Source organism: Vicugna pacos, chromosome 14 (assembly GCF_048564905.1).
Source record: "Vicugna pacos chromosome 14, VicPac4, whole genome shotgun sequence".
In the NCBI taxonomy this organism is placed as follows: domain Eukaryota; kingdom Metazoa; phylum Chordata; class Mammalia; order Artiodactyla; family Camelidae; genus Vicugna; species Vicugna pacos.
The window spans coordinates 11,367,836-11,387,782 of record NC_133000.1 but is presented as its reverse complement, the minus strand read 5'-3'; the positions used below and the strand labels follow the sequence as shown (position 1 = coordinate 11,387,782).

The 19,947-nt window shown below is 34.5% G+C and overlaps 1 long non-coding RNA gene across 2 annotated transcripts in view; it reads left to right on the top strand.

Moving 5' to 3' along the window:
* LOC140701108 (uncharacterized) overlaps positions 1–19,947 on the top strand; it is a 63,012-nt gene that overhangs the window by 30,990 nt on the left and 12,075 nt on the right. The window contains exon 3 of one of the 2 annotated variants that reach the window (XR_012079948.1): positions 17,015–17,111. This is a non-coding gene — a long non-coding RNA (uncharacterized lncRNA). Of the gene's footprint in view, positions 1–7,314; positions 7,741–17,014; positions 17,112–19,947 lie in introns of those variants that run through there. The other variant, XR_012079947.1, reaches the window with a different exon arrangement.

Below are 19,947 nucleotides of genomic sequence, written 5' to 3'. Positions count from 1 at the left end.
GGCATCAGATGAGTAGCAGGGTACTTATCCCTGTGATGCTCAAGTTATACTTGGAAGTTTGTCACCATTAAAGCCATTTTACCAATTTTAAGCAGTGATTTCACATTTTTCTAAATATAAGCCAGTATTTATGATAGATCATCAAAACTGTTCTTTTAAAAATATTGCTTATGGAATGAAATCTTTTTCCTTTGTTTGTTAAAAACAAAAACGTGACTTCGTAGATTCTTGACCTAATCAGCTCATTTACCTGCCCTCTATTTCATTTCACCCTCCAATTTGATTACAATAACATATTTATTACCATATGAAGGTGTTTCACATGTAGGATATCAGTCTCCACCCACAAGATCTTCAGATTTTTCGCTTTCCAATTTCTTCTTTCTCCTCTTGCTGTCTTCTGACTTCTTAGGTTGGCTTGGTCATTCTCTCTGCCCAGTTGGCAGTTTTTGAAATTTCAACTGATTTCAAATGTAGCATTTGATATAATAAGTATTAATAGGCAGTGAGTATAGTTCAGTTTGACATTTACTAAAATCTAAGAATACCTTATTCCCTGAAGTTATAATGTGCTACACCTGGATTATCTGTCATCTGCTTTGTCTGCTTTGCTAAACCCAGTCCTGAAGTCAGAAGGAGTACTTTGCCTGTGAGAGTCATCCCATGCTATCAGACCTAAGGTAAACTCTTAGTGAACTTCAGTAATCCTTAAAATCACATATTATTATTCATCCATCTCTTTATTGAAGTTATTCCAAATCTCCCACTGTTCTTACACCCTCAGTTCCACCTGTGACCTCTGTTTCTCTTGGTCCATGACTCCACATACTGCTGATAAGAACTTTTTCAATTTACCTTTAACTAAAGCAACAACTTAGGTCCTACTCACAGCAGAGATACATCTTGTTACGTAAGATATAATACAAGAAAATGGGCATTTGTAATCAGACCAATCTGATCCGAATGTGATCGTACACTCTGATCCTTACTTCCTAAATACTTTGTCAAGTTGCTTAATCAATAGCAATTATGATATATTTCAGTAACAAATCAAAATTTAATCAATAAAGATATTCTGTATTTGGTAACTAGAGGGAAACTCAAATTGCACTATCCTTACTGGTGAAAATAATTATCAAATGGACAAAATATATTTTAAAAAACAACTGTTTGAAGACAATGAGGAGCAAGAAACACAAGTAGGATTTGAGTGATTAGAGTCCTTGATTGAAGGACAGTGTACCATGTCATTTCCATATCTATCTAAGTTTTTTCCCTTAGGGAAATTTCTGGTTTACCCACTGGGAGAAGAAATGTACCAAGCAGCAATCAAGAGCCCTACTTGGCTGGGAGGAAAGAGATTGGAGTTTGAGGCTTTCAGACTGGCTGAAAGTAAAGCAACAGAATTCTGGAGAGAAGGGGGCTGCAGAGAAATAAATGCCAAAATCTGTATAGAATTGTTCTTAAGTCTAAGGTTGATCCTCAGTTGTGCATCCATAGTGAAAGACCCTAGGAAACTCAGCAAAGAAAAACAGCTGGACAGCTGTAAGAGTTGGACTGAGATTTTAGCAGCTGTATGGTCCATCTTTGACTTTAGACATCAGGCAAAACTTGAAGTAAGTGCCATGGTCTAAAAGTATGACAGCCTGGAAGTAAATATAAACCTAAAGTATGTATCAGCTACTACAAAGCTCAGATTGATGCCGATTCATTGTTTATCTGCCTACCAAAAGAAAAATTTAAGCTTTTTGGAAGTAGTTAACATCAGCCAGAATTTCTGTGGTATTATACACAGAATGCTCATCTTATCCAAAATTACAAATCACAATAAAGCACAACAAGCAAACATACAGGATCACTGACTGAAAATGAAGAAAAAACAGATAAAAGAAACTGACTGACTCGTGGTTGAGATTTTGAGTTACCAACAGGGATATTAAAATAATTTTGATTAATATGTACAAGATCATAGAGAAAATTATGGAGGATTTCAGTAAAGATCCCAAAATTCACACACACACAAAAGAATAAAATGGTAGAAGTCAAAAAAATAATAATAATTGAAGTTAAGAATTCAATAGCAGTAATGAAAGGTTAAAAACATCAGAAGACAGAATCAGTGATCTGTTAGCTATATCAATGAAAAAGTATCAGTATGATGCTGAGAGAGAGAAACGAGATCTACCAAAGAACATAAGAGACATGCAGATCATTGTAAAAAGTTTTAACAATGAGCAATGAGTTCCAGAAGAAGAAGAGAAAATTGAGTAGAAACCATATTTGAAAATATATTGGGTGAGAATTTCCATAAATGAATGAACACTATCAACATATATTTAAGAAGCTTTATGATTGCATATTTAGAAACTCCAAAAGAATTTACAAATAAATTATTAGCATTATTAAGTGAATTAAATAGAGTTATTGGACACAAGTCAATATACAGAAATCTACTCAATGTATTTCTCGATGTTATTTTAAGGAATAGAATTTATATTGAAGTGATTTTCCTAAAGCCCTATTTAACTTTTCCCCTTTTTTAACACCTACTGTCCTCTGATCCCTATTCTTACTCTTTTCCTCCTTTTTCTTTCCCTCCGTATCTGTCTTTTTCTTTCTTTTTTCCCTTTTCTTTCTTTCTTCCTCCCTTTGTTCATTTGAAATTGACTGAAAATGTTAAAGTTCTACTTAGACATTTATTTAGTCTTATAACATGTCTTGATTAGATAATTGCTAACCTATTATCTTAATTGAACTCTGATTGTCACCCGTAACCTTACAGATTATTTTTAACCTATTTAATTCTTACAATGGATAATTGAAAGATTCTTATATAGCCTTAAATGCATTTTACTTATAACAGTTTATTGTTTAGTAATCCATAAGAATATTAGAGATATGATTCTTCTACTGTTCTTCAATAAGGTGAATTCTGGGACTCAAAAATATAGATAAACTGGATGGCACCAGAGGAAGGTCTGGTTATATCCCAAACCACTTTGTTTTTTTTAATTTTATTTTTACTTTTATTTTTTGTTCTCAAACCACTTTCTTAAGCACTATGTTTGGAAATAAAAAATCAAATATGAGTTAAATTGTCAGTTACTAAGAATTTGAAGAGAAAACACTGTCCAATTTTTTTGTTTTGTTTTGTTTTAAAAAAATAACACTCAGCCTTTCTCAGCCATTAAGGAACATTGCTTGTTTTCACAGTACGGTTAAATTATACTTTTTCTCTTTTGATCTTTCCTTTTCAATTCTCATAGTTCTTCCTGTGCCACAAAATTTCAAAGCATCCATAGATTGCTAACCACTTCGTATATATAAATGTTCTGCATACATTGCTACTAGGAGAACTGTAGAAAGTCTGAACAACAATGGATGTGGTAAAATGCTGCCATATCAGAATCTCACTTTTGCAAATGTTAATGCCTTGCCATTAAAAATTACTGGGAGTGCTAGTCTTGAGTTCCATATGTTGTTAGAAGTTTTCCAGATGTCTGGTAAATATAATACCATTCATTTGAATCTCTCTATAGTTAAGCCATCTGGTACAGTTAAGTACCAGAAGCTTTACAATTATTCACAGTTCTGTTACATAGAATGCCATTTTTGCTATTGGAGAGTAAACAGATACCACAGATATGCTATTAGTAAGTCTGAAAACGTTCCCCCATAATGGAGATAGCTGTTTTTCTTCCCATTAAACTGTTGCATTAGTCATTACTGTCCACATTCATCAACACAGAGGTGTGATAAATGGGATGATACTTTAAACATCCATGATTTCACTGAAATCTGAATTACATAAATTTTGTAATATGGTCATCATATTGTACTAGGGCTTGTAAATTCATATCCTTTTATAAATATCAAGGATTTACATATAACCTGTTGTGTTATTACCAGAAGATTCAGGAGTTGAGAGGGTCTTCAGAAACTTTCATGAGTTGTTCGTTTTAATGGCTTCAGCAACTTGGAAGGTACAGATCATCAGAAATTCAGGAGAGGTGGAATAAAATATTGAAATATAGCCTCTCTATTTTCTAGCCCGTCTTCACTGGCAAGGGAATACCTTATATTTGGTGCTGATTTTTCTTCACCTCTGAAATTGTAATGGTCAGAGTAGGATTTAAAATCCACTTAGTAAATCTTTATTGAGCACATACAGTATGCCAAGAACTCTTTTAGTTCTGGTGAGAGTTATAAAGTCGAAGTATAATTCCATTTTAAGGAGCTTGCTTCAATCTCACTATTGTTACTGATCACTTCATTTGTTGGCTCTGTGGACTTCTGTTTGCTTAAAGCGTGACAGATGCTTCTGAGAGAATAAATACCCAAAATCAGGTGGTAGAAGTTTCAAACTTCCATATGTTCTTAAAATACACATTTGATAAACATTCATGGCACACTTTTAATGTGAAATTTCCCCAACATTAAAAATCAAACAAAAAACAAAAGGGGAAAAATATCTTAACAATTTGTTGGGCTAGTGACAATTATGGAAATGTAAATAAACTATATAATAAAATGCTAGTAAGTTTTATAACAGAGAAAGGTAACGTGTTTGGGGAGCATATTGGAAGAAACAACTAATTATGAAATGATTTGAAGATGATTTTTCAGAGAAAGAAATATTTGAGCCTGTTCTTGAAAAGTGACCTCATACCTGTTTTCAGCTGAGATAAGAATCATTTCTGTGTATCCAGAAAAACAGAACCTTCTCAGAAAGGTGTTATATATTCTGAACTGTGTGATCATTTTGGTGATGTAAGAACTACAGTAAGCTTTGAATTTTTGAAACAAAGTGGAAGATAGTTGGCTCTATCCCCAAGAATGTTACTAGAATTTGCCTAAAACCTCATAATGAGTTTTAAAATGTTTTTAGCAAACATGATCACATTTGGAAGAATCTGAGTTACCATATGTTATATCCTTGTGTTGACACTTGATAAGGGTGCAGTTCAGAACCTTGATCTGCATTTTAAAAGTTACGACTTTTATCTTGGTGACCCCCTCAATCCCATGGCTTCTCAGCTATTCAGTACCCCCCTCCGTATCTCTATTACATACAAATAATCAAATACCAGTAGGCTTTTTATCTACATATAATTTAGATTCCTTGAACCAAATTGTAAAGTAGTTGTCATAATCATTCACAAACTTCTACTGCGAACCATTTATAAATAAGGCTATGTGCTATGGATTGAGAATGCCAAGAGGGTAAGGTTAGAGTCCCCATTCCTGAGGGATTTAGAATGTAGTTGGGCAGGTAGTATATTTACACTGAGAAGAGAAACCTACGTTTAAAAAAGCAAACCCACGGTTCACTCTATGACAAATGAAGAATAGATTATCAGTGCCGTAGAATTTCAGGGAAGTATTAATCCATGAAATCTGAGGAAATAAGATAAGATCTTCTTGCAGAGCTAGAAAGATAGGATTTAGAAAGAAAAAGGAAGAGTCCAAGCTTACTTGGCAAGGAAACTATTTTGATGAGTAGAGGTAGAAATGGATGTTGATGTATGTGTATTCAAGGAATTGTGAGTAGACATGTTTGACACTAGTGAAGACTTCGTTAAAAGTGCAGTGACGTTGAAAAGATTGGTACAGACCATGCTGTGGAAGACTCTGAATTTTAACTTACCTGTGATATAGACAAACAAGCTTCAGAGCAGAGTGATGACATACGAAGTATGTGGGGTTAATTGAAGGGGAGGGGCTGGATGTAGGAACCTATCAAGAAAGTGATATAAATGGCATAGTATGTTGATATATGTGTCAGGTAGGAGGTATTAAGACCCAACTAAGGTGTAGTTGAGAGAACAGGAAAGAAGTCCGTGGCAGAGATAGTAGAGAGACACGGCAGTATCCCGAGCCTGGGCCTTCCCTCCTCTACTTCATCATCATCCAGAATGCATAGGGCCTTCCAGCTGTCTACTCAGGACCGGCTCTCTGCTCTTTGCCAGTATATTATGGTGATATGCAATCAGTAAACTTCTTTCAGGGCAAAATGATTGCCTTTTAATAAGAGTTTACAGAAGAGGATTTTTTTTTTTAAATCCAAAGGAGTCATACTAACAGTAGAAATACAAGCTTTGTGGCAAGTCTGGGAGCTGATTTTGAATTTAGATCATGTCTGTTTGCTTTTAGAAATAGACTCACAGACATAGAATATAAACTTGTGGTTGCCAAGGGGGCAGGGGGTGGGAAGAGATAGACTGGGATTTCAAAATTGTAGAATAGATAAACAAGATTATACTGTATAGCACAGGGAAATATATACACGATCTTATGGTAGCTCACAGAGAAAAAAAATGTGACAATGAATATACACATGTTCATGTGTAATTGAAAAATTGTGCTCTACACTGGAATTTGACACAACGTTGTAAAATGATTATAAATCAATAAAAAATGTTTAAAAAAATGATGTCTGTTTGCTTTTAAGTAGACTCTGGTGTCGGAATTGTTTCACATGAAGGAATAGTATGACGTAAAGAAAGAGCACAGTAAATCTCAGAAAGATGACAAATAATACAGGAAAATACTAATAAATACAAACAATGCATAACAAGTTTTTGTATCTTTCTCTTTTTCTTTGCTTTGACAAAACTAAAATATTGAGAAGAATATATTTTAATTAAATGAAAAAAGTTACAAAAGACTAAATAAAAGTGCCATGAACGAGGTGATGACAGAAGAAAGGAAAAAAAGCAAATATACAAAATAATTTTTCATTTTGTTTCAGAATGAATAAGGTGGAAAATAAAAATGCATGGCCCTATCCAAATAGAAATGTAAAGCTTTGATTAAGCTAAACACAAGATGTTTAATGACTGTCTCATGCTTGAACACTGCCATGCACCCTCCGGAGGCCTGATAAATATTGTTTGACATTCTCATCATAAGAAAAGAGTTTTTTGTAACTATGTATTTTGATGAATGTTAATTAGACTTACTGTGGCGAGCATTTTGCAATATATACAAAGACTGAATCATGATGTTGTACACCTGAAACTAATATAGTGTTATATGTCAATTTTACCTCAAGTTGAAGTACTCATTTATGCATGAATATATATGTAAAAATGTAAATATATATTTATGTGGTTGGAAGAAGACTCTATAGAGATCACATAGCCTGATACCTTCATTTTATATGTGAAAAAATGGAGACCCTGAACATTACAGTGACTTAACTGAAATCACAAAAAGTAGTTAGTGAATGATACAGTAGCCATGGCTGCACACATGGGCCACTCTAAATAATCTCTCAGTCTCTCACCATATCTCGTCTGAATGTTTCCTCAGATTATAATGTTCTGACCCAAACTCGAACACTCAGTGTCAAAGTCTACATACCACTTTCTTCAAGAAAGCCTTCCCTGAATCTAATAGGCAAGATAATGGACTCCAAGGATGTTCATGTCAAAATCTCCAGGACCTGTGAATACATTACTTGACCCGACAGAAGATACTCTGAAGATGTGATCTAGTTAAGAATCTTGAGATAAAGAGATTATCCTGGATTACCTGGGTGGACCTCAAGGAATCACGTGAGTCCTTTAAACGTGGAAGAGAGAGGCAGGAGTGTAGAATGATGTAGCATGAGAAAGACTTGACCAGCTATTGCTGCCTTTGAAGATGGAAGGGTCGTGCACCAGGAATAGGAGCCTGTAGAAGCTGGAAGAGGGAAGGACATGGATTGTCCTCGAGACCTACAGAAGGAACCCAGTCCTACCAACACCTTGATTTTACTTCATGGACTCATTTTGGACTTCTGACTTCCAGAATTGTAAGATAATAAAATTGTGTTATTTTAAGACACCAAGTTATGGTAATTTGTTGCAACAGCGGTGGGAAACTACTACAATGACTATTCTAGTGCCCTGGTCATCTAATCAGACATAAGCTTTTCACTGTCTGTCACTAGTTTTTAATTCGAGTGTCTTTCTACAAATAGGTAATAGGTTCTTTTAAGCTGATGCCCTGTCACAGAGACTTGGACACTCATATTAATTCTAAAATTAATGATATGTGCCCTTGGGCAAGTTACAAAACCTTTTGCAGTTTTAATTTTCTAACTGCAACAATGATTACAAAACCTAATCTTGGGGAATTTTGTGAGGATTAGCAATAAATTCATTCTAGGCAAAATTTTGTGACTAGCAGAATGAAAGTATTTATTTAAACACATCCATTAATATCAAATCAGTTGTACTATTGTGTAATCCAATAAATAAGTAATATTTTAATAAGTTAAAAATCATACTATTTATGAAACATATAAAATCTTAAAAAAACTAAATAATATAATATTAATTCTTCAGTATAACCATAATCATTCTTCTATTTATGGCCTGTAAATGTGATTATCATTTTATAGTATGGCCTCATCCCTGAGGTTGGAGAGCTTGTGGGGACAGAGTTTGAAATTAAATGGGATTATAGGAATAAGAAAAAGTGTGTTACATATATTTTAACATTTATAGAGCTACATACTGGCAGTTATTTTCTGTAGCACTATTCCCTAGCTCCTAACAATAGCTACCTTATATTGCTGCTCATCATTACATGTGAATATTCTGTGTCTGCTAGTAGATGTAATATATGTGTGGATGCTATGCTATGTAGGCTAATAGATATGGCAAGAGCTTTAGGTTGACAAAACTGAGTTTGAATTCTGACTCTTACTAGGTAAACTCAGGTCACTTAATTAACACATAAATTACAATGAGAGCACTTACTGAATATGCAAAATAAGTAAGAAACTTTATGTGAAAGCGTCTCTAACTCAGAATGTTCCCATAAACATTGCTTTATTTTCTCTTTGAGGATTGAGCATTATGCTTTTGATTCCTCACTGTCCCTTCTTGGGATAAACCCCTAAGAAACTCTTAAGTACAAATTTGTTGCAGTTGAGAATTATGAAATGTCTAATTAAGATAATAAAATAAATCAAAGAAATCCACCATGGACTATATTTTGACACTACGAAAGAGTTAGTGGAAAGTCTATATTTTGTCAACTTTCAATTATTATATATTCAGGGTCAGAAATATTTTGAAATTCTCATATATCATACTTTTTCTCAAAATGTATTTCAAGACAAGGAATTTACATATGGCCTAGAAATACAGTGTTTAGAAAGTCTGCTTTTTCATTTAACCTTTAAAAGAAATTGCTTAGAATAAATATTTAATAAAATGTAGCTTTCAACGAAGAAGCAGAGATATTAAGGCATTTAATTTCAAAAGGTAATTCAAGGTAGCCTTATAATTGGTTTCTATCTATCTAGATGCTCCCCAGTGTAAACTACCTCACTGGATTAAAACTATCTTTTCTGTTAACTTCACTTTCATGCTAAAATATCCCTAATGACTTCCCATTACCTGTAGAGTTAAAACCAAACCTCTCGGCTTGCCACTCAGCATCCTCCACATTTAGACCCCCAGTTAATCTTTCTAGTGATATTTACTCCTCTTCTACTATGAAATGTACACACTGTAACATGTGCTCTATGCAGCAGCCACATGACCGCTTTTCTTCGCCTGATGCAGAAACGTTCTGTCTCAGTGGCACTGGCAATGTAGCTCTCGCCTGTTGAAGTATTTACCTCTTTTCTTCCTCAGAATCAATATGTTCGTAAAAAATTACAAGTTCCATTTTCTTCCCTGAAGTCTTTCCTGATTGCTTTGAGACGAAATTTATACCTCATCTGTAGTTCCTTAAAATCTATACATCTATCTTGTAGATGTTACAGTCTTCCCTATGTTATAGGTTGTTCGTGGTTTTATCTCACCACCCCCACTCCAGTGGGCATTCACCGGAAATGATATAACACCTTGCTCATAGTTACAGTCCAATAATTCATTTAAAGATGTAATAAATATTTCTGAGTGTTCACTATATAATAAATTAAAAAGTAAATTTATGAAAGTTTTTGCTGCTCTGGCCAGATCTCCTTCATCAGGCCAGAACATTCATCCTCCATTGCTTAGTGATGGCTGCTAAGGACTTACAGCTCCTCTCTCCTCTTGAGACTTGCCCCGAGTTGAACAAGAGTGCCCAGCCTTGTGCAGCTCACAGGGAATGGCAGACTGACCTGGATGCCAGTGGCTCAAAGTGAGACCAATTTTGTGCTGCAGGTTCTGCTCCAGAGCCCTCTGTGGGATCAGCTGGCAGGAGGACGCCAGGCTCAGAGGACATCCTTAACTTAGCTCTTTCCTCTGTCCTGTCCTGCTTCCTTCACATCCTTTCTTCTGAGTGTTTCCTTAATAAATCAGGAGCATCTGACTTCCTTCTCAGGCTCTCAGATGATCCAAACTAAAAGTTGCACTAGCATTATTCACAATGGCCAAAACATAGAAACAACCTAAATGTATGTCAACCAAAGAATGGATAAAGAAGATGCATACAGGGTCATGTGTGTGTGTGTGTGTGTGTGTGTGTGTGTGTGTGTAGGCATCATCATAATACAGTACTACAATGTGATTGGAACAAACAAATACAATTACATTCATGGTACAGAAAGTGATTAGCTCTTATTCAAACCCCAAAATACCACTTCAATGATCTATTATGGTACCTGAAATCATTCCATCAGTGACTACTTGCTTTGAAAGCTTTCTGAATTTTTAGGGTGCCCTTTTCATAAAAAAAATAAAAGTTTTAACCATATTCAGCTAAATTTATTGAGGATGAATTGACCCCTGCATGAAAGCAAGTTTTTTAGTTTGTTTGTTTAATAACTGAAGGACTCCGGGATAGATACTGCAGAACAAGAGGGAATAGGAATAAGGAAAGAGAAATTTTTTTTTAAAGGGGGAGGATGTACAAAATTCCCTTTGCCATCAGACCTCCTGTTGTACTTTTGGGCTGTGGCACCTCTCAGCTGTACCGCATCCTCACAGCAGCTCCAGATTTCCATTAAGTAAGATTGGGGATGAGTTGTATTTAAAGGATCCTCAGTCACCTTGAAGTGTTTACTCTAAATCTGGGTAGTATCGTGTTCTGTACAATTTTGAATGGGAAGGTGAAGGTGCAGAAGGGCAGCTTCTTAAGAACATTGCTTTATTTTGAACAAATTTTCTCTTCCTGTTTGGAAGCATTCTCTAGAAACACTGAGAGTAGTCTGATCCTAAATCTATCACATAATGAATGCAGATCAAACTGAAGCCCCCACCTCATCTAAGATCCACACTCATAAGAAGAACTCTGGGGTGTCACAAAACAGTCTGTGGTCTGAAATGTAGTAAGAAATCCTAATATCCCGCAGTGGCCAATACAACCCAGTATCACCCTCTGCCCTTAGGGCACAGAACTTGTTTCTAAATTTGACTTCGAGCTTGAAGCATTCAGCATGCTGAACACATGCAGAACTCTTAGAAATTAAGGCAGGGGAATGATGAAAAAATTGAAAGGGGGACACTTGCTTTCCCCTTTTCTCACTAGCTGACAGAATTCTGTTAATTTCATAGGCTCTCATCACAAATCAACACCTCCCATGAAGCTTTCCTAATCCTTCACACAGGTAGGATTAACCATTCCCTTATTTGCATTCTCTAGCTTTAAGTCAGGGTTTATGGCTCTGTAGTAGGATGTCCCTCGATGTACTGTAACCGTTTGGGTCTGTAGCACTGTTTATGAACCTATTTGTGCATGTTCTTGATGTTTATGGCTCTATTGCAATGATTTGTATATGTACTGGTCTCTTCCATCAGATTGTGCTTTGCTGAAGGGCAAGACATAAGCAATGTAGCATTACTCATTTGGGCATGTCTGTGCTCAAAACCGGCAGACAGTAAACATCTCTAAATAGACGAATATGCATTTCATTTTTAATACTATTTATTTACTGAAAAAAATGATGGATGCTCAGACTTTCTCCAGAATAAAATTTGGTATTCAAGGCATTCAAAACATCCATTCATTCTAGAGTTGCAGGTATGGTTCTGTAAGTCTCAATTACCATTTTAGAAACAATATGACCTTACAAAGACACTTTCCCCAAAGTAAACACCATGTTCTATCAAGACAAGCATTCTCTGGTCCTTAAATGGAACAGCTCTGCACTCAACTTCTAACATCAGCCATTGTCCCAGGTACAATGGCTTCATCATCTCCTAGTCACGTTCTGTAGAACTTATTAATCAAAGCACATTTTGATTATCACAGTTGTGATTATATCTTCCCATAGATGATAAATTTCTGCTTTGTGAATAACTTATATTCCAGTATTAACTCCTTCAGACTAAATGTGACAGAAGAGTAATTACTTAAGATAATATGTTGAATGGGAACAAATGAGATATTTGGTATTAAATTAAATCACAACTCATCTTCTTAATAGATCTATGCATAACAATAAGCAAGTTACTTAATCTAAGACACAACTTTCTTCTCTGTAAAATGATTATAACAACACAAACCTTGTGGAATAGAGGATAAGACATGTAATAAGACCACACTTAGTTGGTACTGAAGAAATGCTAAATATTATTACTGTCATTACACGTTTGTTATAGTCAGTATCTTCTTTGATCTTTAAGAACATAGAAATCGCATGTAAGGTTTTTAGAGGAAAAACAAATAGCAAATTCAAGACTCAGAAGAAAACATTTCCTCTAAAAGTAATTTTCTGCAAAATAAAAATTTAGAAAAAAATTTATTATTCTTTTTGAAATAATCAAAATCTACAAGGAGAGACTTAGTTGATATAAGAAGGCAATTGGAAAGATAAGATAGTAAGGATACCAAAACTTCAGTAGCAGAATTGAAATTAACATTGCAGGGAGTGAAAAGCAGAAATGACACCAATACTAATCAAATCACTGAATCAGAAATTCAGTGCAAAGTAAGATCCAATTTCAAGTGAAAAAAAAGAAAAGGAAACAATAATCATAAAACATATGCAGGAACTTATGAAAATACACATTTTATAAATACACATTTTTTGAAAATTTTGAAAAAGTGAAATGTTAGATTCCTAAATAAGGTGTTTTTCCTTGACTAGAAGAGATTCCCAAATCGACAAAGAATAAACCTCTGAAAACAGTGAAGGTGAAACTTTTAGGAAATTACTCGGGAGAGAGTTTTGTAAGTGCACTTGCAAGATAAATGGAAAAAATGATGATCATAATAGAAAAATAATTACCAAAATGAAATGATGAGGCAATTTCCAAAATGAGATATTTGATAAACATTTATAAAAATAGCCAAACTTGCTGTTTAACTTATTTAAAATGTTTTTTTCTTTTCAAATCGGTTCATATTAAAAATAATGATAATACTTAGTGTTGGTGGGGGGGTACAACAGACATTCTGGTAAATGTAATGGTAGGAGAGAATATTAACAAAAATTTTTTGAAGTACTACTTAGAAATTTATCAGAAGATCCTAATATGTAGCTTCCCTTCAACTAAAGAATTTTTTCTCCAGTCTTATCCTAAGAAAATATTTAATTGTGCAATCATCTTTTATAAAGATAATCATCACAGCATGACCGACAGTAATGAAAAATTGGGAACAAATGTTAACAAATAGAGATTAGCTTATTAAATTGTCAAAATGATGAAAATGAGCAAATATGATGAAAGGCTTACTATATATAGAGCCTTTCTAAGTTTTATACATGTATTATAAGATTTAATTTTCATGATATAGCAATATATCCTGTTACAATTTTATCTTATCTGTCATTTTATAGATACAGTTTTATAAAAAACTAACCCATGACACGTCAGCAGTAATGAGACAGTTCAGGCATTTGGACATCAGAAGTGACATTCTGTTTATTTTATATTGTCTTTCCACATCCACATTCCTTGTATTGGAATATTATGCAAATGTTAAGTATGGTAGTTTGGATTATGTACATTTATTGATATGGATATGAGATTATAAAATACCATGCATATATCCATGTATCTATACATCTACCTATATTGTATTTGTCCAGTCAGTCTGCTATAACAAAAATACCATAAACTGAGTGACTTATAAATGACAAAATTTTATTCCTCACAGCTCTGGAGGCTGGGAAGCACACAATCAAGGTGCTGGCAGATTCTGTGTCTGGTGAGGACCTGCTTCCTCATTCACAGACAGCTGTCTTCTCACTGCATCCGCGTGTGATGAAAGGAGTGAGGATGCTCTCTGGAGCCTCTTTTACAAGGGTGCTAGTGGTCTCACTCATCAAGGCTCCGTTCCAGTAAACGTTCAAAGTCTCCACCTCCAAATACCATCACAGTGGGAATTAGTAACAACCTATGAATTTTGAGGGAAGCACAAAATCCATGGTATAATATATGCCTCTATCTGCACATCTGTATTTATACACACAGATATATACATATTTATATCTCAAAGGAGAAGGAGTAACTATAATCCAGAATATTAGTGTGTCTCTACATGGTGGGATTCGTCATGATTTTTAATTTTTTCTTTTTGCGTATTTTCATTACCTGATTTTGGTGTGATGAAAATTAATTCTTGTGTAATAAAGTTATTAAAATAGTTCTGTTAAAAAGAGAACTGAAATTTTTGAAATGCAAAAAAATTATATTTTATTGAACTATGTCAAAATATTATCAGCAGTAGAAATTGGGTTAATTTCATATTTATGTTTATCTTTTGTGTTGATATCTCTATATAGTATGAAATATGATAGTGTGATGTAATGAAAAATACCTTTGAAATTAGCACATGCTCCTAGAAATATAGCATTTACTCAACATCATTAAAAATATATACATAGCCAAAGAATTAAAGGAAACATGGCAAGATGTTGAAGGAACTCTGCTGTGAATTTTGGATAATTTCTCTCTTCTTAATATGTGTTTTTGAAGCATTCTAAGAATTGTTAGATATTATTGTGATAAAAATGAGTATTTTTCAAACACAATGAATTAATATTGACTTAAGTAGTATCACTCTTCTATTATTTGCATTTTGTTTTTCCTATGATATGATAAATGGTAGTGTAAACTTGTTTTTTAGATATTTACATTATATAAACATTTTGATTTAAACCCTCCACCAACCCCTGCATTATCTGTACAGTTGTATCAGTGAGGGTATTCTGGCTTTAGCTAATGCCTTTCAAGTGTTCAATAGCTGGGGTCTATCTATTCCTTTGAATACTTAATGCTCTTAACATTTACTAAAATCATAAAATTCATTTTTCATGAACCATTTCATAACACAAAGTTTTGGAGACTTTTGGCATCGCACTTCTAAAACGTAGGTATTCAAAGAGCAGTAGAACAGTGAACTCATTAATTTCTCCCGGAGGCCTGGGAGGTAGATGGCAAGTCTGACGTGGGAGATGGATTAGTGAGCATTTGCATTAAGTCCGTGGCAGACACTTAGGGAGGTGGCCAGCACTTAGCCAGATGGAATTAAAAATTAAAGGACACTTTACAGAAGTGACTAGAATGGAATTTTAGAGAGATTACTTCTGTGCAGTAAGAAGCATAAATGTGTACTAAAAATTGGGGACAAAAAACAAAATGAGAATTGGAAATTATAAGTGAAAGACAAAAAAGAAAAATCCAGACACACTTTAGTTTTTTTAAATAAACAGACTAAATAAACAGACAGATATCAGATTTTCATGAGGCAAAACTTAGCTTCCACAATATATTTAGTATTTGATACATTCCACCTGAAAGGCATTTTCTAGTTTTTCTCCAACCTGAGAGAAACCAGGAAAAGTTCAAATACAGAAAAAGAAGAGTTTCTGATAGAAGAAAAAGATTGAAATACAGGATGTTTTATAGGAGGTTAAAACACTTTGTGCTGATTTTGGGTGGGAGAGAAAAGTCGATATTTGTAGTACATTTTAAATATGAGAAAGTTTCTAAAAAGATGGAGACTATAATTTCATCTTCTACAAAGGTCAAACAAATGTAAGTAACTTTAAAGGGCAACCTTAGTTATTTAAGACAGAAGGGAGAGCTTTTAAATATTACTAAGTGAGTGATGCCAGAAAGGCTCAGAAGAGCTGGGGGGACAGGCCTGTTTGTATTTTTTCTCTATTCTTGTAATATATACGTAACAAAATTTACCATTTTAACCATTTTTAAGGGAACAATTCTGTAGCATTAACTATATTCACAGTGTTGTTTAATCATCACCACTATATCCAAACTTTCTTACTACTTTAGCAGAAACTCTGTACCCATTGAGCAGTAATTCCCCCTGCCCCTCCCTTATGTCCCACGTAACCTCTAATCTACATTCTGTTTCTATGAATCTGCTCATTCTAGGTAACCATATAAGCAGCATCATACAATATTCATCTCTTACATCTGAATTATTTCACCTAGCACAATGTTTTTAAGGTTCTTTCATGTGATAGCACGTATCAGAACTTCCCTTCTCTTTACGGCTGGATAATGGCCCATTATTTGCATATACCATACACTGTTTATCCATTGCTCATGGACACTTGGGGTGTTTCCACCTTTTGGCTATTGTGAATAAGGGTGCTATGAACACTGGCATACACGTGTCTGAGACCTTGTTTTCAATTCCTTTGTCTATACAGCTAGCAGCAGAATCGCTGGATCATACGGTAATTCTTTGTTTAGCCTTTAGAGGAACTGCCAAACCGTTTTCCATAGCAGCAAACCATTTTAAATTCCCCCAGCACATGCAATTTCACAGATCCTCGCCCACATTTGGGTATAGTGTGCCCTTTAACATAGATTAAAAATAATTGTTTGACACATTTGCCTTTTAAATAACGTAGGAAATAAAAAGTGAAGTTACAAACTAAAAATGTTATAACACTGGATTTTATACCAGCTTACCTCGTTTAACTGTGCTTTAATATATGGTGCTTCATGGATATTGTGTTTTTCACAAATTGAAGATTTGTGGCAACCCTGCATTGAGTGACTCTATCAGTGCCATTTCTCCAACAGCATTTTCTCACTTCATGTCTCTGTGTCACATTTTGATAATCACCTCAATATTTCATACATTTTATTATTGTTTTTTACAGTGATCTGTGGTCAGTGATCTTTGAGTTGCTACTGTTACTCACTGAAGGCTCAGATGATGATTAGCATTTGTTACCAAAAAAGAATTCTCTAATTAAGGTATGTACACTGTATTTTTTTAGACACAATGCTTTTGCACACTTAATAGACTACTGCTGAATGCTACTAGTGAATTTTCAAGTATTGCATTTCTCAGTTCCCAGAATTGCTACTTGGTTCTTGTTAATATTTAATATTTCTGTATCTCTACTGACAATATCTACTTGGTGAGACACCATTGTTATATTTTCCTCTAATTTTTTTAGATGTGGTTTCTTTTATCTCTTTAATAGCTTATTTAAAGTCTTTATCTTGTAAATCTGGGCCCCCTCAGGGATCGTTTCTTTTGACTGCTTTTATTTTCTTGAGCGTGAGCAACGCTTTCTTTTCCTTTTTCTTTGCCTGTCTCATATTTCTGTTGTTGTTGAAAACTGGACTTTTTAGTGTGGAAGTTCCAGAAATCAGATTTCCCTTCATCCCCAGAGTTTGTTGTTGCTGATGTTTTTGTTGTCATGGTTGTTGCTACTTTTTATTTGTTTAGTGACTTTCCAAGAATAGTTATAAAATCTTGCGTTCCTTGTAGACTGTGGGTGCTGATGTCTTCACGGAGTTTAGTGATCATCTACTGATCTGTCAGAGACTTCATTTAATTCCTTGAGATGTTACAGACGTCTTACACCATTTGTTAAGGGACTCTGTACTCTGGGCTTCTGTTCTTAGGCAGTTAAAAACTCTGGTGTAGTCTTTTCTTCCTGTTTATGCAGGATCTCGGGGTTAGCTAGCAGTGGTAGACTCAGATCTTCTATTCCTGGCCTGTGTATCGTCCCACACATGTGTCCTGTCCTCTGGATCACCAGGAACATGTCAAGGCTTTTCAGAACTCCCTATGGACATCTCGTTTCACAGAGCTTCCTTTTATGTTTTGGCCAACCTCTTATTTGTTCCAACTCATATTGACAGCCTTGGAGAGTTGCATTGTAAACTATTGCCTTTGATATTTTTCAAGCAATTTCCTGGAGATGGGATTTTCTCATGGAGCAAGCTCCAAAATTAGGTCAAATAACAAAAACATCCTGCAAAGAGAGCTTTTCCAAGGAGTTGTGAGACTGGTCAAATACTGACAATGTTCTGGGAATAGCTTCCAAATTCATCTGCTCCTTCAGGTGCCTGCAACACCACTGGTTTACACAGCTTAGTGGTTGCAAGGCTACCAATTTTCAAGGCAGCTGTAAGTTGGGGAGTTGGAGACAGGAATGGTCAAATTCAAATGACATAAACTGCCATTCTCACCTACGTTCAACAGTTTTTCTTGAATAAATGCTCCTGAGATTGTTGCAAGGCATTGGTTAATATTCAGAATTCCAAAGAGTTGATTTCAACAATTTTTTTGTCAGTAGTTTTGCTGCTTTTAGGTAAGGACTCATTTGCAGAGGTCCCCAGTCTACCTTTTCTGAAAATAAATAATGTATTTTTTTTTTGTTGTTGGTTTTTTTTTTACCCTAGAAAACACTCAACTTTATTTACTTTATTATATATTTAACAGTTCTAAAGTATTTGCTTCTTGCTTTGACAAAAAATGAAAAATATAGGAGTACTGACTCCTTTTTAGGAGAAAAGGGTTGTATGTACAGCTATGGAGAGTTGTAATTCCTCCTTTAAATACAAGAAAAAATATTAATAAAAAAGTGCTTTATTGATCAAAAAAGGGCTAAGAGCTTCAAGCATGTGTTTAAATAATGTGTTTAATGGGCCTTTTGAGGTCCATTAAAACTCAGTAAACTATTAACATATATCCCCATGGCTTGCAGAAGAAAGAATCACATAAAGTTCTTTCAGCTAGAAAGTATAGTTGCAGAATTAGTTTTGCTACAAATTGGATCTCCTTATCAGTTTAGCACATTTTGAAGTATTACAACAACTGACTCTTTTTTAGTAATTAAAGAAAAGAGAAGTCCATTTGAGGTCCCAGGAAACATAACTCCTTGAATATGTGAAAGGCAGCATTTATAGTTGTCAAGAACCCAGATTCTGGATTTCAATTGGTTAGATTCAAACCTTGACTCTGTCACTCGCTAGCTGTGTGACTTCAGCTAATGTGCTTGATTTCTCTGTATCTGAGTGTTTTTATATGTAAAGTTCAGATAATAAGCATATTTGTATTATAGTCTTTTTAGAAGTTTTAAATAAATGGATGTTTTAGAAGAATTAAATAATAGGATATTGCCTGGCATATATAAAAAGTACGTAAGCATCTTTTACCTAAAACTTAAAGTGGAATAATGCTATGCAGAATTCATAACTCTGCACATGAATCTTTCTATAGTTTTCTAGGATCAGAAAGAAGTCTTTGGTCTACTTTCCATTCTTTTAATTCCAGTGACAATAAAAATGTGACCTCACACTTTCCCAACCATTCCAGCCTCCTTAGTGGCTTAAACTAAATGAAAAGTTAGGAGTAGAATTATTTATCTCTTCACTGTGGGACAGAAAGAAGTGACTGCATTCCCTGTGTTGTTTGGCATGATCCTGGAGTCTGAGTTTCTGTGCTTCGGGCCGAAACTATACAAGAACTATTCAGCAACTTCACATAAGCGGGGATCATGCTGTCTTCTTCATTGCTATATGTCAGCACCTAAAATAGTACATGAAGGATATATTTTTGCCAATGAAAACATATTTCAAATGAATGAACAAATTAGTGATTCATTAAATCAATTGGTTAAAATAGTTCCATTTGGCAGTTCAGTGGTTAGAGACCTGGGGTTGTCTGATTTTAGCCATGTTTAACTCATCCAGCCAACAGAGAAATGAAGAAGTTAATTACACAATCAAGTTTATGATAAACAATATGAGAAACCAAAAATCATCGAAGACAGAATAAAAATCAATTATTCAA